Consider the following 16692-nt stretch of genomic DNA (forward strand, 5'->3'; position numbering starts at 1 on the left):
GACATGGCACACCGAGACATTCTAATTACAAGAGAGAAATTCCAAAATGCCATTGTAACGGCCATTAGATCGCTGACGGAGTTTAACAGCACACATGCCGTCAACCTCGACCTGGAGTGTCTTACCCCTAATTCCATGCTAAACTAGCCCCTGAGAATGACCCCAGAGCTCAGCTATAGTAATCAAGCACACGCTAATATTCATGCCAAAACCGATAATCCAACTCCCATTATAATCTCCGATAGGATTGCCAGCAGAAGACAATCCAGATTGCTTTCTAGCTCCATTTATATTGAGCTTGAAATAAGGCCTTGATGGAGGAGCCAAGCCAAATAATTTCTCCACTCTTATCACTGTGTTCGCAACAAACATTTCATTAAGGCTTTGAATTTCCTCTGCTCTGGTCGTGATAACTTTGGCCACACTGATCACACTAATAGAGGATCCTTCGCACACCAGTTTTTTATGCCAGCACCATAATCTCCAGTTCAAAAGTGCAAGCCTAATCACAAGTTTTGTTCCACTGATCATTGTGCTTTAGAATTTGAATGCACCACTGATTGAGAGATAGCCTGAAGGAATCCTCATAGTCATTCGGAATCAACATAGTCCAGACCCGCCAAACTGCGAAACAGTCTCCTAACACATGCAACACCTCCTCAACATAGCCATTGCAACGACTGCATTCAATATTAGTAGTGATGTGTCTCCTGTGTAACTCAACATTGCCCTTCACTTTGCCTTGAACAACAAGCCGCAGAGAGACTTGAATACGTTGAGGTCCGGTCCATTTCCAAATAGCAACCCAAAAAGAATCCTTAACCATGTGGTGACTTCTATAGAGGTACTGGTAAGCTGACTTGGCTGTGAGTTCACTAGAACTAGAGTAAGCCTAGTATAAATGGTCAAAATCACCAGAACGGTCAGGTGGTTTAATAGCACCCAGCTTAAATAGAACATGAATAGGGAGTAAGTAAGCAAAGAGAGCACAATTCCATGAGCCATCAGGGTGAACAAACTTAGCAACACAAGCATTCGCTGAGGACTCAGGAGCTAGAGCCAAGGAGAGATAAAAAAGTAGGACATCTTCCAGAACCCCAAGATCGTACCAAAAATGAACCCGCTGTCCATTACCAACAATCCACCGCAAACCATCCAAGATTTTCTGCCGAACCACCCTAAGGGCTTTCCAAAGGTAAGATCCATATCTCGTGGGGAGAGTGGGGTTAATAGACTTAGAATCAAAATTACATTTGGAACATAGTGTTAGTGATATGCCCTAAAGGCTAGTCGAATGGTGTTTGCTTTTAGGGAATTATTGTATTTGATTAGTGGTAGTGTCGTTAAGGTGCACCAAATTTAAAACCTTACTACTAGTATAAATAATTAGTACAGAACGAGTAAGGATCGATCCCACAGAGACTATGCTAGTTATATTTATTATCAACTCTAAGGCAAGACTTAAAATAAAATAATAATAGAAACAATTAATATAAATTAATCTAACTAAAGAAAATGCCAATTATAAATAAAAGGGGAGTTTTTGAATTTTTAACTAAATAGCAAGAAATAAAGAAATTAAACTATGAAAACAAAATTTAATAAAAACTCTAATTAAATGGAAAATAAATAATAATGATGAAAACTTTGGTTAAAGGATCATTCACGACCACCAAACATGCACATAATATATCAATTCTATCATCAATTTCTATTGAAGCTATCAACCGTAGACAACAACAAGCTCTGTTAGTCTCAATCTTTCCTTAGTGTGTCGTTAGGCAAAACAAGCTCTTCACCTAATCTCTAACCATTAAATAATTTAAAACAGGCTCTTTAAATTTAAGATAATGGAAGCGTTAAGTAGAGAAAGATATTAGGTTGATCTAGGCAATAAATGCACAAGCTCGAATTATTTAACCAAGGTTATGTTCTCCAATTGAAATCATTGATTCCAACCTGCTACTTATGATTAAAATCTCAAGACAATTATGGATCAAGAATTTTAATCTAGCAATAGAATTTATTCAAGTCCTATCTAATTGGCCACTCAAACAAGACGAGAATAAAATCATAAACATTAATTATAGAAGAACATAAACAATCTTAATTAAATAAATTGAATGATAGAATTTAAATTTAATTGCATAACATGTTTAGGGTTTTGAATTCACCCTCAAGCAAATACAAAATCTAACCTAATATAATTAAATTGGGAATAAGAGAATTGATAAAACCAATCATGAAGATTAATTCAAGCGGCTGCCTTTTCTTCAATTCCTTTCGGCTGCTGATTTTTTTCTTCTCCTTTGCGGCTGCAAATTGTTCAGTTTCTCTTGCTGCCCATTCTCCTCAATTCTGCCACAAGTCTAGCTTTTATTGTGTGCCGTAAATCCTCACATGGAAAGGATTAAAAACAAAAGCCAAGCCGCCACTTTTCTTTGGCAATTCACGTGCAAGGCCATTTCCCATTTTTTCACTTTGCTTTCCAAAATTCAATGCCATGCACGTGACTTGTTCAATTAATAAGCCAATAACAATTTGGCCAAAGCCCATCACAAGAATGCATTTGCCTTATTAATTAAATTATTTCCAATGTTAATTCTTCTCATCTTCACATGAACTTCAATTAGCCCTTGGCTGCTTTGATTTTCTTCCTTTTTAACCACCATTACTTTCCTTAAATTGCCAATTAATTTCTTCTTTAAGCTCTCCTTACTTGAATATTCTGATTTAATTCCTCTTTATTCCCAAAATGCACCTAAAATAACAAAATAAAAAAAACTAAGATAAAAATTAACACAATAAAAATATAATTTACTAAATTAAAAACTAACTAAAATAACTAAAATATTTAAGACCAAAACAAGAAAAAGATGGAGAAATTAATAGCAAAATATATGAAAAATATGCACTTATCAATTAGCATTTTGATATTTATAAAATGGCAAAGTTATCAACATTCATAAATTAATTTAATGAATATAGTTCAAGAAGTAAAATATTTAAGGACCACATTCTCGAGTTTGTTGAAAATATGAAACGTGTATCTTTTATACTATACTTTTAAAATAGTTCATAGTGGTGGATTTATGATTGGACATCATAAATTCCTATAAATACTAGTATGTGTTATGACTCCTTGTGGTATGTGATACTAAAATGGATGGTGAGTTTCATATCATTGACATGAGATGTCAAGTTAAACACACAGGTTCTTGTTACGAGAACGAGTTTACTGAATTTGACCAAATATAATAAGCCATGGTTTTGAGTGTTAATGGTTTATTATACATTGTGATAGACACTATGTTTAGTAATGGTCTTTAGACCTGAGGCATCACATATGTCTTGTACATAAACATCTCTGATATGTGAAAGCATAAGAATTGATTCCTAATCAAGGAAGAGATCTAACAATAGCTGTCATGGTTGGCTATGTATGGAGACAAGTGTATGACCAATATAGAACTCATCACTTTGTAATATACAAAAAGGACGTCACTGTGAGACAATATGAATTTGCATGAGAAATCCTTGGCCAAGGTGAAATATGTTTGAAGGAGTTCAAATTATATTTTCATGCTAAGTTCATTTAGATTTATTTTGAGATAAAGTATAAGTGCTTAACACACTAAACCATAAGCCGTACTTTTCTTTGGACATGGATGATGAAGAGATCAAGATATAGAGATACAATGGAATAGGTTCTATAGATCCAACAATTTTTGTTATTTGGGTGGATGTGAAATATTGCTAGGTGTCACTCATGACTTGTAAAAACCTTAAGATCATTATTGGTAAAGCATATTAGTAATGCACTTAAGGTCATTAGAAAAGTTCTAATTGATAACTAAAGAGTTTAGCATCATTTAATAAATAAAAAGTTATCATTAAAATACTTCTACTATCTTATAAAAAAGAACCTAAAAGGTCACACACCTAATAGAAATAAAAAATGAGTTAATAGAAAATGAGAAATTAAATTTCCTAATTTTAGGAAAATCGATATTTATATTATAATTCATTAAGAATGAACATATATAAATATATTTTAAATATTATTTAAGATAGAAATTTAGATGTGCCATAAATAATTTAAGGAACAAAATAAATTTCATAAATCCTCATTTAAACATTATGTATAAGATCGAGCACGTAAAATGATCATATTGGACATGTTTTGATCCATAAATTATTATCGACTTCTAGACCAATTTTGGATTTAAAATTTTAGACTTTTATTGGACCTAATATGGATTAGGAAAAGGTACAAGAACATGTCACAAAAGAAGCCCACAATTAACCATTTAATTTGATCAAAATGGGCTTAATTAATTAAAGTCAAAATTAATTAATTTATCTATTTATTTATTCAAAGTTAATTTGATTAAATAAATTATTAAAGTGATAATATCACATTCAATAAATAATGACTTAATGGGTGGGTCTAGCTTATGATAATGTTTGGTGCCATTGTTGAAAAGATAATGGTGGCTTTATTTAGTGGAATGAATCATCATGAGCTAGTATTTATGTTTCTTAATTATCTCTCTCATTTCTAAAAGAACTTTGGTGATTCAAAATCCTATGAACTCCTAGAACATTTCTAAGTGTGTACAGATTAGAGGCATCACAATTGAGGTGCTTTAAGGATTTCAAATCATAGCAAAACAGAAGCTGTTCGTGCAGTGGTCTATTTCCTAGACAGTGTTCGTACCTTGCTGTTTTCTATCATTTTCTCCTACCTCACAAAGTCGTTTATGAAATTACAAGTGAGGTAAACAAACTTCAATCTTTTCTCTTGATTTTTGTTTTTGAATGAAGTCGATCTGAGGTTTTTAGAGCTTCTGCCAAAAATTGCGTTTTCAGGAACCTTGTGGACAAATGTTGTCCTTCATACAGAACTTGAACCCAAAAGCTATTAGGAGAAGAAATAATACCCCAAGAAAGTTTCATCAACAGAGCACCTTTCATAACCCCCAGATTCTTCAGTCCACGGCCCCCACAAATCTTCGGAAGGCAAAGACGAGGCCAATCCATCATATGAATTTTCTTGGCATAAGCCGCTCCACTATAAATAAACATACAAATTAACTATCAAAGTTTGTTTATGTGAACAAGAGACGGAGAAAACGACTTAAAGAATGAAAGCCTCGAAAAACCCCCCACTGTTCATTGAAATACACCATTTTTGCCCTACTGTTTTGGAATGCACCAAAACGCCAACATCCCGCCCCCCAAAATCATTAGTAATATTCTGTCAACCTATTTACTCTACCTTTACCTTTTTGGCCCTTGTGTAATTCATGAAGCAAAATGCTAGTGCAGGCAGCTCGAGTTCAACTCCAAAGTTGAAAGAACATTAAAATGATAATATATTTATACATTTATACTTTAACGATATAAAATTCATGCTACCAAAAAACCGAAAAAACAAAACGTTAGGGGTTTAACGGATACATGCAACTCATGTCAAAATGTCTTCACGGCTTGTTTAAAGAAACATAAAAGATTGATATGCGCATGAAAATTAAACAATCACCAGCACTGTGTGTCAACAGAGTATAGCCATATTAGTTATAAGTACGTACTCTAAAAACAGAGAAAGCATCCAGAGTGACATGATTCACTTAAAATCATGTGAACGAATGCTAAATTTTGGGAAGCAGTTTTTACCAAATTGAATCTTACGATTGAATGTATGAGATTATTTCTAATGAGATTTAGTCTCACGACAAACCTTGAAACTTTAGCTATAAATAGTTGTTCAAGGGTGATTCACAGATCTATCGAAGTATGGATAGGCACTTGATTGAAATTCCATAATTAATTCCTTCAACCTTCCAATTCAGTTTGTTCTAAGGGTGCGTTTTTTCATGAAATGAGAATGGGGTGGAATAGGAATGGACTGAGAATAAGAATGGGCTGGAATGAGAATGTGATTTCAATGTTTACTTGGCAAAAATAAATAGGAATGAGAATGTGTTAGAATGCCATTGATATGTTTACTTGGCAAAATAAATGGGAATGAGAATCAATTTACCAAAATACTCATAATATTAATAATTAATAAAAATAATTAATTTATCATTATTAACAATATTATCATTATTGTTGTTGTTATTATTATTATTATTATTATTATATTTTATTAACTTTATTATTTTAGTTATTATTAATTACTGTTAATATTATTTTTACTAATATTATCATTATTAACATTTATTATTATTATTATTAAATTTTATTTAACTTTATTATTTTAGTTACTATTAATTATTGTTATTATTATTAATGACATTTAAAATAATAAAATTAATTGTGATTTGAATGAGGGTAATTTAGAAAATATGAAAAAATTAGAGGGATACAAAAGTAAACATATATTCCATTTCTATTCCCTCATTTTCATTTCCAACCCCCCCATGGGAATGGGATTCACATTCCTTATTCCCAAATTGTGTGAGACCCACACATTTCATTCTCATTCCCCAATTACATTTTGCCAAGTAAACATGGATTTCATTCCCATTCCCCATTCCATGAAATAAACACACTATAAATAGAAGTAATTTCAGAGTCGGAGTGCTTGTCATACCAGGCCACGACTCAAGTTCACCAACTAGATATAAGAAATGATCCTATTCGATATATTTTGAATTTTTCCCCTCGTAAATTTACAATTTTTAAATCGCCTCCTTACTTCTGGAAACCTCACATTATCCTCTAAAAATAGTCAACTTTAATAATTGATCGTCGTTGACTTATTAAAGTGACTATCCCTTTTTTAATATTTTTGATAAATAACGACTTTAAAACCAAAAAATACTACTTAAATGAATAAAATAATAAAACAAAAATGACTTGAGGTCTTTCAAATTAAAAGAAAAAAAAAACTATTTTCTTCCCAATTTAATCTCCACGAATTAGAACCACACTAAACCCTAATTGAAAAAATCCATTATTTTTCCCATGGTTTCAATTGGTTGGCACGGCTGTGCGCGGCCTAGGATTTGGTTGCCTTGGCCACATGCGGCCCTAGATTTGGTTGGCTTAGCCATGTGCGGCGTTGTGTTTGGTTTCCATGGCTGCACTTGGCCAAAGGTTTGGTTACCTTGGCCGAGTGTGGCCATGGGTTTGGTTGCCTTGGCTGCTCACGACCATGGGTGGGGGTGGCCATGAGTTTCGTACTCGATGCCTATTTTTCAGAGTATTCAAAATTGAAATATTGACTTCAAAACCAATTAGGTTACCATAAAATTTTCTTAAATTTTAATTTTACTTTAGTTGTCATATATGGGTATTTAAAATTATTTATTAATGAAAATTTTGGAAGGGAGAATTTTGCATTTATATGTAAAAGAAAGTGAGTTTTACTAGATGAGGATGAATGAATAACAAGAAAGTGAGTGTTATTAGATGAAGATGAATAAATAGTAGCAAATGAATTTTGAGAATTTTGACTATTTGAATTTGAGTTTAAATTTACATTAAAGTACATTTTTGCCCTCCAAAATATAGTTAAAGGGTAATGATCATTTCATCTAATAATAAATATATAAAATAGAAAGGTTTGACTTCAGTAAGCTAGTTGACTGTTTCAAATTTTATAACTACTATTTTACCTTTTAACCATTAAAATTAATTGAGAGATAATAGATTTTAGTGGGTAATTTGAGGTTTTCAAAAGTAAGGAGATGATTTAAAAATAGTGAATTCACAAGGGATAATCCAAAATTTACACCTCAAGTTCTCAATTCCAAATAAGTTGCTTATTTTATAATTTTTGGCAAAAATAATGTTTGAGAAATTTTTTATACCTACTACTCATAGTTTTCTTTATTTTCTATAATACCTTTCAAAAGTAGGTAAGGGTTTCTTTTTATAAGTAGCTTATAAAATAAGTTACCATATTTTATTACAGTTCATATTATAACCTCATTATTTTAATGAAATGACAACTATGTGTTTCGTAAACTCTAATATATAAATTAATGGATATCATGTTTTTGCTAAACTATTCTACATTTTCTTCACAATCAAAATTGTATATGAATGTAATACATATTTTTATATTTTACATTTGTTTTCTCTCATAAGAGTCAATAAGACTTGTATATGAATTGATGCAGCAAAAGTTTAATGTTCAAAATATTCTGTTAGTTCTAGAAAATAACGGAACAAAAGAACAATTAAATTCACGTTGATTCAAAAGAATACCGCGAATTTAGGGGTTAAGACTCGTTGATTCCTTAGAATACCGAGAATTAAATACTCAAATACTCACAAAGAGATTTGAAATTTGAAAATATTATTGAAATCGAATCTCTGCTTGTAAAAGTTACAAAAGCCACTTATTTATACTAACTAAGATTTATCCTAATTTGATTTGAAAACCTATTTTAATAAGACTTATATCTAAATTAGGAATATTACTCAAATAAGCAATGCACAAGTAATAAGACTCTAAATAAGAAACCAAATTAAACTAGAATACAGATTAATCTTTAAATTACAAAGTTGATGCTAATGAATAACCTTGAACTTTTCCAACCTTGCTGACTTTATCCATCAAATCTGTCCAACAACTTTTCTAAGAATGACTTGTCGTAACATCCTTCCAAGCTCTCAGAAAAACCAATAACAAAAGAATGCTTCTTAAAATCTTCTACTTGTTGAAAAATCTTATGATACCTCTCCCTATTTAAATCGAATGAATAATATGAGATTGTATCAATTACTACCTCATCTTGTTCCATAAGATCAATATAGTCATCAAATTTTGGCAATTGATCCAAATCGATGTATGTATGTGGAGTATTGTTGTGGACATGAATGGCCAATTCATATTCTCCTTGGAAGGAAGAATATTGTCAACTGAAACAAGGTCACCATCTTCCTCATTTTCCTCGTAACATGTATCATCAGGAACAAGTTCGTCAAATCCATATCTATGCTTTATGTGTAAAGATTTTATATTTCGAAGTTTCTCTAAATCTTGAGCAATCGAATACAAAATCCTCAACATCTTAATTAAAACATCTTTCAAGACAAAATCTTCGGGGCGATATTGTGGTTTCACGGTTCAATTTTTTCTTTTTTTATTTTCTCTCTTTTTCTCCTTTTTTTGGTGTTTGTTTGGGGATTTTTTTGCTAAGATTAGAAAATAAAAGGGCAATAATGGCATAAATGAAATAACTGGGTCAAAACTATGAATAAGCAAAAGATAGGATTATCGACAACGATGATAAAAAATTTGGACAAGGATGACTAGGAAAAAAAAAAAAGAAATAGAAGCAGGAATATCAACCGCATCAGCTGCCATTCAAGGCGGCTGGCATTGATTTTTCCATCACCAATCAACCCAAAACATTCGGATCATAACGCATCGGCCATCAAACCTCAAGCATCTACCACCGCAATCGGTCATATATCCCCGAAAAATCACCAAAACAGCCGCTATTTGCTGCCATTGTTCACTAGTTTTTGCCGCGTTTTGGTCGTCATCATCACAACCAATCGACTCCTCTCTATTAGCTAAACCTGTCTCACCTATCCTTATCCCCAATTGACGAATCTATCATCAGAATCAAAACCGACACAAAGTCACTGCTTTTATCTCTAATTTTTGGCTAAATCACCACTTTTTTTTTTTTACAAACAACCACCACCATCATACTGGCTTAAAGGAAAAAAAAAGGTAAAGGTATGGAGGATAGTTTAGAACTAGGCTTTTAGCTCTATTACCGAGCTGATGCAGCGGAAGTTTAATGTTCAAAATATTATGTTAATTCTAAAGAATACCAGAATAAAAAAAAACAATTAAATTCAAGTTGATTAAAAGGAATACTGCGAATTTAGGGATTAAGACTCGTTGATTCTACAGAATACCGAGAATGAACTGAGCATATACTCACAAATAGATTTAAAAATTGAAAATATTATTGAAATCGAATCTCTACTTGTAAAAGTTACAAAAGACTCTTATTTACACTAACTAAGATTTATCCTAATTTGATTAGAAAATCTATTTTAATAAAACTTATATCTAAATTAGGAATATTACTCAAATAAGCAATGCATAAGTAATAAGACTCCAAATAGAGAAACCAAATTAAACTAGAATACAAATTAATTAAAATATTCCTAAATATTACAAATTTAAATCTACTTAGGATTTCTTCAATCTCTTGCTCTACATCATGAATGTAACACATATTATTTTTTATTATTTGGATGTATGTATTGGTACAAATTTTTATTATATTTTATGTAATAAATATAAAATTTATTATATTTCATTTAATTTGATTTTTTCAGTTTTTGTAATTTTGCATGTTTTTAAAAGAGAAAAATGCATGTCTAAATAATTTTAGTAAACTTACTCTAAACAATTAGAAGACAATTTAAATTTGCATTATTTTGGTCATTATATGATTAAAAAAACACTACCAAGTGCATGTACTCTCCTTTTCCAATTCATAACAACCTCAACAATACAATTTACCAAATACCAACTATCTTTTTAATTAGCAACTTATTTCATTCCCATGGAAGAAGTAGCTTATTTTATTAGCTGCCACAACTCAAACCAAAAGTTGGAATATAATTTGAACCTAAAAATGAGAAACTAAAATTATTATAATTAATCTATTCTAATTTAAAAACAAAGCTCTAGCATTTATAACTTTATAAGATCTCTAATAGCGCCTAGCAATTGGGACTTTTCTTTTTTTAAAAAAAATGAAATTATCACTTTCGCTATACCTATTTAAGTGATCACTTTTGGGACATTTTTCCTAACTTGCCATGGATAATGAAAGAAACATCGATTACAATGTGACGCAATGCACACCAATACTCTCTTGAATAAAAATTAACAAAATGAAATATTACAAAAAGATATCCACGCAAACACGATAACAAACAAAAACAACACTCCCAATATATCGTCGAATTCAACAATATCCACAGCTTCCCCCAAATATTACAAGTTTCAAGATTAAATACTGCAAGGTTAATACTCCCACAGGGCTTTTGATAATTACATAGATGGTATTGATCATTCTCTCACTGGAATCACTACTGCGAAAATGACTTTTACTGACACTTTGCAAAAAGTGTCGGTAGTTATGTACACATGCACTATTTTCCACTTTTGGTAAATAGATATCATGTTATTGATACGAATGTGTCAGTAAATTAAACATAAAAAATCGTTGACACTAAAGTATTAGAGGTTAAAAAAAAATTCATTAAAATTTGTTTTAGTTCCAACTTAAACCTAAGACCTCAAGGGTCTAAAGCTTTAACATTTGGAGCATAGATCATCAACCCCCGTTGAATCTGTTGGTTGAAAATCAATTTTTTAATTTTTTATAAAACTTTTTAGGATCGATCTCATATAATAAATAAGAATTCATAATATGGAAAATTATACCTTAACAATCCGAGAAGATGAACAATTGACATTGATCTAGGCTCCCATATCACGATCCGTCACCACCACGTTGGTTAGATCACGACCCGTCACCACCACTTTGGTTAGATCATGACCCGTCACCACCACGTTGGTTAGACCACGACCCATCACCACCACTTTGGTTAGATCACGACCCGTCATCACCACTTTGGTTAGATCTACACTTGACATGTGAGCGCCTTTATCACTACCAAAAGCAACTAGCAAGAGAAAATATTCCTCTCAAAATTAGAGAGAAAAAAATCTTTTTTTCTGATCTGTATAATGTGGCTTGTCTCTTCTTTTTGAAGAAAACAAGTCATTTTATATCTATATTTAGTGGAAACCCTAAGCTCCATATTTATTAATTTTTTAAATCTATTAAATCACATTTAATTTAAATTAAAAACCAATAAAACCAATAAGTGGCGTTACTTATTCTTGTGTTATAGGGTCCCACCTTGTAAAATAACACAAGGCCCCTTACACACAAGCATATTAAATGGAGCTTCCTACTAAATAACACTACTAGAAAAATGGTCTTTACTGACATTAGAATAATGTCAGCAATTACTTTTAGTGACACTTGTTAATTGTGTCAGTAATCTGGGAGTAAGAAAAATAATGACACTTGTAATTGGTGTTAGTAATTATTGTTACTATAGTATCACTAATATTATGATGCTATAGTATTAGTAATTATTGATATAATATTAGTGTCTATGATTACTATTACCATGGTATCACTATTTAATTTATTTAGAAAAATAAAAATTTAAATTGTCTCATTACTAATTGATTTGTTGGTAAAATTAAAAGACACCACAAATCTAAAAAAAAAAAAACACCTCGATTCATATTGCAAAATCTTTCAATTCATATTTAAATATTGGTAGTATATATATTATTACAATTGTATCGAATACAAATTCAAACAAGTATTAAAGAAACATATAAATTCATAATATCTCAAATATAGGAGCCCTGATTCATTTTCGGTGCCATGGAGCTAGACCAATGAACTATTAAGCTTTCTTCAAAGGATGGCTGCTTCCAAGCCCACCTCTTGGTTTTGAAAGACACACAAGTAGACATTCAATTTGAGAAAAATACAAGTATTTAGTTGGCAACAAAATTTTCCTCAATGCCTCTACACCTTGAACTTCATTGTTTTCCCACCTATAAGTGTAACATATAGAATTAATTAGTATGCCAGACAAATTAAGTCTTGGACATTCACAATAAAAAATATACTCATACATTACATGATTATCGTATGCTATAAATAACTTGGCAACATATGCGGCCCACTCATCAAGAAGTTACGAAAGATCATCCATAGTGTGTACTCATCACATCAAACTTCAAATCCAATTACTAACAAGTCAATATAACTAAAACAATAATCTGTAACCAACCACTCAACATTTTCTAGAAATTACGAAAAGCAAGAACATGGAAATAAACAGAACCAACACATAGCACACCTAATAGTAATTACCAAAGATCCCTAACAAGCTCAGAATTGATATTAATCCTTTTCATCTTAAGTATTCTTAGGGTATCACTGATGAATTAAATAAGTATTCTTAAGAAAAAAATGTATAATACCAAACTCTTGCGGTACTTTCCAATTTCCTATCAAATCTTTGAGACACAATTATTACAATCTGGGGTCAAAATACAACACCAGCTTTTTAGAAACTTCACTTCTGCAAAAAGAAACTAAACATATTCAATTATTAAGGTACAGGAATAAAAAATGGCTTAAGGTCATTGAGATGAAGAAACCAAAAGGAAAGATTGAAGAAAGATCACTGGATCAATTACAAAGATCTCTCAATCATTCACTTAGACACGGTGCGCTATCAATTATTTAAAAAATGGTGGAGCTTATTTTTGCTAAGGTGAACATTCTTTATGTTTGTGGCTCAAAATAGCTACAAAGGTATAATTATATTCTCATTTTATGGGTAGAAAGTGAAGTCTATTAATAGAAATTCCAAATCCAAAATACAAGTACAGAATATAAGACAATAAAACATATATGCTATATTTTAATAAACCATCAAGAAATGATTGAATTAAGCATTACCTCAATGGGTTCAGCTACTCCCCATGGGAGACGAGAAAAAAATGCAAGTTTCATAAAAGTCGGCATGTGCTAGCTAGGAAGGATTTCTTTTGACTTCATCCACAGTTTGCTGAAGAATTTTGCTGCACATTTATAGAACAAAAAAAAGTAATAAGATTAAAATTTTAAAACCTATTTGAAATTTAACCCCAAGAAAAAAGTATAGAGACTAGATACATGAACTTCTTACATGTGCATGAATACTCCTAAGCTTCATCGCTAAATGATAAATATATTTTTTTAATGAATTAAAGTTTGGGTTACCAAGCATGTAATTAATCTAACATAGGTGTTAACGCCCTGTAGACATAATGCAAGATTAAACTTTTCAAGTTTAAATAAAAGATACAAATTGCAAAACAAAGCCATGTTTTGTTTGTTTAAAGTCACTTAAATACATGTACATGTTCAGCAAGCCAACAAAACATGCCATAAACATTTTTCATTTTTCATGTCATTTCATTTTTTTAACTGATTCTGTAGGTTGTAATATCCAATTTGACGCAATAAATTAGTCTGTTTAATACACACCCCTTGTCTTTGTACTCTTCTCTCTTTTGGTTTCTTATACTTGGGACATTTAACACATAACAATTGATACCTACATAAAACAATCTAGGAAATTGATGCAAGCAAATGAATTAATTGGACAACTTACTGCTTTCATGGATGAAATAATGCAATCCTTTCCAAGAGGGCTCACAGCGCTGGATGGCAACCTGCCAAATAGCAACTCAAGTAGAAGTCATCGTCTTTTCGTAACTTCTACAAAAATAGTACAAATATATTACATATTGGAGAATGCCAACAAGCCAAATAGTAAATCAAGGAAACCAAGACTATGGAGAATTCCAGATTACTTCAAATTTTTCCTTGTCCTCTCTTGTAAAAGCATTTTTTGTAAATCAAATTCGGGACATGGTTTTCAGTTAATGGAATTTGGGAACTTAACTCCACAGGAAGTTGCATGTGATGCTGGATTAAATATGAAATTTTTTTATTGTTGGATTAAATCTTTGAAAAAGTGAAGTGCATGTGATTTTAATATGTGCTACGTGGTTTCTTTTGTATAAAAATGATAAGTGTGAAGTGGATGCACCCAAATCTTTGTGCGTGTACCCCAGATAAAAAAAAAAAATAGATTCTGCAAATTACAGAGAATTTGCAGGTTCTGGTGAGTTACACTAGGCCATCTATACTATATATTGCCCCATCCAACAAAAAATATTTTATTTGGCCTAAACAAAGTAAATTACGGACATATAATAAAAGTATATCCAATAAACTAACACAAGAGGACATAAAAATCTGAAATAGATTATTTCAATCTTTTTCCAATTATATTCCACACGTTTTGCCATTTATCAATCTTTCTTAAAGAAATAAAAAGAATTAATAAAGCATTGTTAAAGCATATCAATGAACATGATCAAATAAACTAAATTTTCTATGAAACTCATATTATTATTATTATTATTATTATTATTATTTATACATACAGTTCTAAAAGAGAAGCATCGTAAAATTTGTAAAATAAATCTTACTTTCTTTTAACTTTTTTCCCCTTTGTTTAGAAATCAAACTTTCTTGGTGTAGGGAAAAATCCGGTTTTTAAATTTTTATAAAACCTTTTTAAGGACCGCTCTCATATAATATATAAGAATACGTATTCTAGAAATCGTACCTTGAAAATCCGATTTGGATTTTTCCGTTGAAGTGATTTAGGCTCCTAGATCACGATCCGCCACCACCTCTCCTGTTAGATCACGATCCGCCACCACCACGCGTGTTAGATCACGATCCGCCACCACCACGCGTGTTAGATCACGATCCGTCACCACCACGCTTGTTAGATCACGAACTGCCACCAATGATCTTCCAGGTTATGACTCAGGTTCGATCTGCACTTGACGTGTGGGCGCCTTTATCACTACCAAAGCAACTAGCACGAGAAAATTTTTCTCTCAACAATAGAGAGAAAAATCTTTTTCTCTGATCTGTAAAAGTGGCTTCTCTTTTTTTTCTTTAGAGAAAATAAGCCTTATATATCTCCCTTTAGTGAAAACCCTAGGCTCCAAAAAATGCCATAAATAAAACTCACGTTATTTTCTTTTTCAATAGGGGACCCACCTTGTAAAATAACATAAGGCCCCTTATACAAAAGCTAATTAAATGGAGCCTCCCACTAAATGATATATTTAGGCTTTTGACCCAAATAGCTAGTTATCTTACTTATTAGTCCAGTAGTGGTGCAGTCAATTAAATGAGCTAACCCGGGGATCATTTGGGAACATACAATAGTGGCTACAATAATTAGGCCTGTAATTAAACTAGCCCAATTATTTAATTCCAAATCTACTCCACTAAAAGATTGGAATTGACTTCCATAATTGTATGCTCGAATAATAATTCGCCCCAAGCCACATTGATTTCTTTACTGCACAATCCTTTGTACCACATCGTTAATTAAATTGATATCTCAACTGTCCAATCAATTTAATAACATCTTATTCCTTGATCCTTACTGGTTTTCTCTAATGATCATTTTCAACATACTAAATATGTTGACACACTCTGGCCAGAGAATTTTATGATCAAGTACCGAAAACCTATCAAGAGATGTGTTGTACAAATTCTATATTGTTAATCCATAACTCCAATACTCATAATTGCTCCCACCAAGATACCGGGTAATCTTGACCACAAGTATGTGTCGTGCCCGTTGGTAACTCAAATGGAATAACAATTACAATCATGAAATCATAATTAACTCAAGATTAAGATTACAGTAAAATCAATACCTATGAGATTTAATAAGTCTGACAGTTATTACAAAGTTAATTAAATCTCATATGTGATCCTGTTCAATGTAGTCGTACTACATCAATAAATTCATACATGATTAAGACAAATCATTCAATGAATTTATTACAGTCTATACCTAAATAAAGTGCCCAACTTTATTTATCAACTGCGAACTAAATTTATTTAATCATAAGATAACTTGTATTTATGTCTTCTGTGAATCCACATGGTGATCACATAAATACATATAATATGATTAAATGGACTTTAATACAAATATTAATGCAAT

The 16692-nt window shown here is 31.4% G+C and overlaps 1 long non-coding RNA gene across 2 annotated transcripts; it reads right to left on the bottom strand.

Annotated features, from left to right (window-relative positions):
- Window positions 1-12317: 12317 nt before the first annotated feature.
- On the bottom strand, window positions 12318-14730 carry LOC127900695 (uncharacterized). Of its 2 annotated transcripts, XR_008052733.1 has the most exons (4): window positions 14257-14730; window positions 13560-13681; window positions 13076-13176; window positions 12318-12643 (listed from the first exon to the last, which is right to left on the bottom strand). It is a non-coding gene; the product is annotated as an uncharacterized LOC127900695 (long non-coding RNA). The 2 variants fall into 2 exon arrangements; XR_008052732.1 differs by lacking the exon at window positions 13076-13176 and having other exon boundaries at window positions 14257-14376.
- Between the last annotated feature and the right edge of the window lie 1962 nt (window positions 14731-16692).

This window comes from Citrus sinensis, chromosome 3 (assembly GCF_022201045.2).
Source record: "Citrus sinensis cultivar Valencia sweet orange chromosome 3, DVS_A1.0, whole genome shotgun sequence".
Classification (NCBI taxonomy): Eukaryota; Viridiplantae; Streptophyta; class Magnoliopsida; order Sapindales; family Rutaceae; genus Citrus; species Citrus sinensis.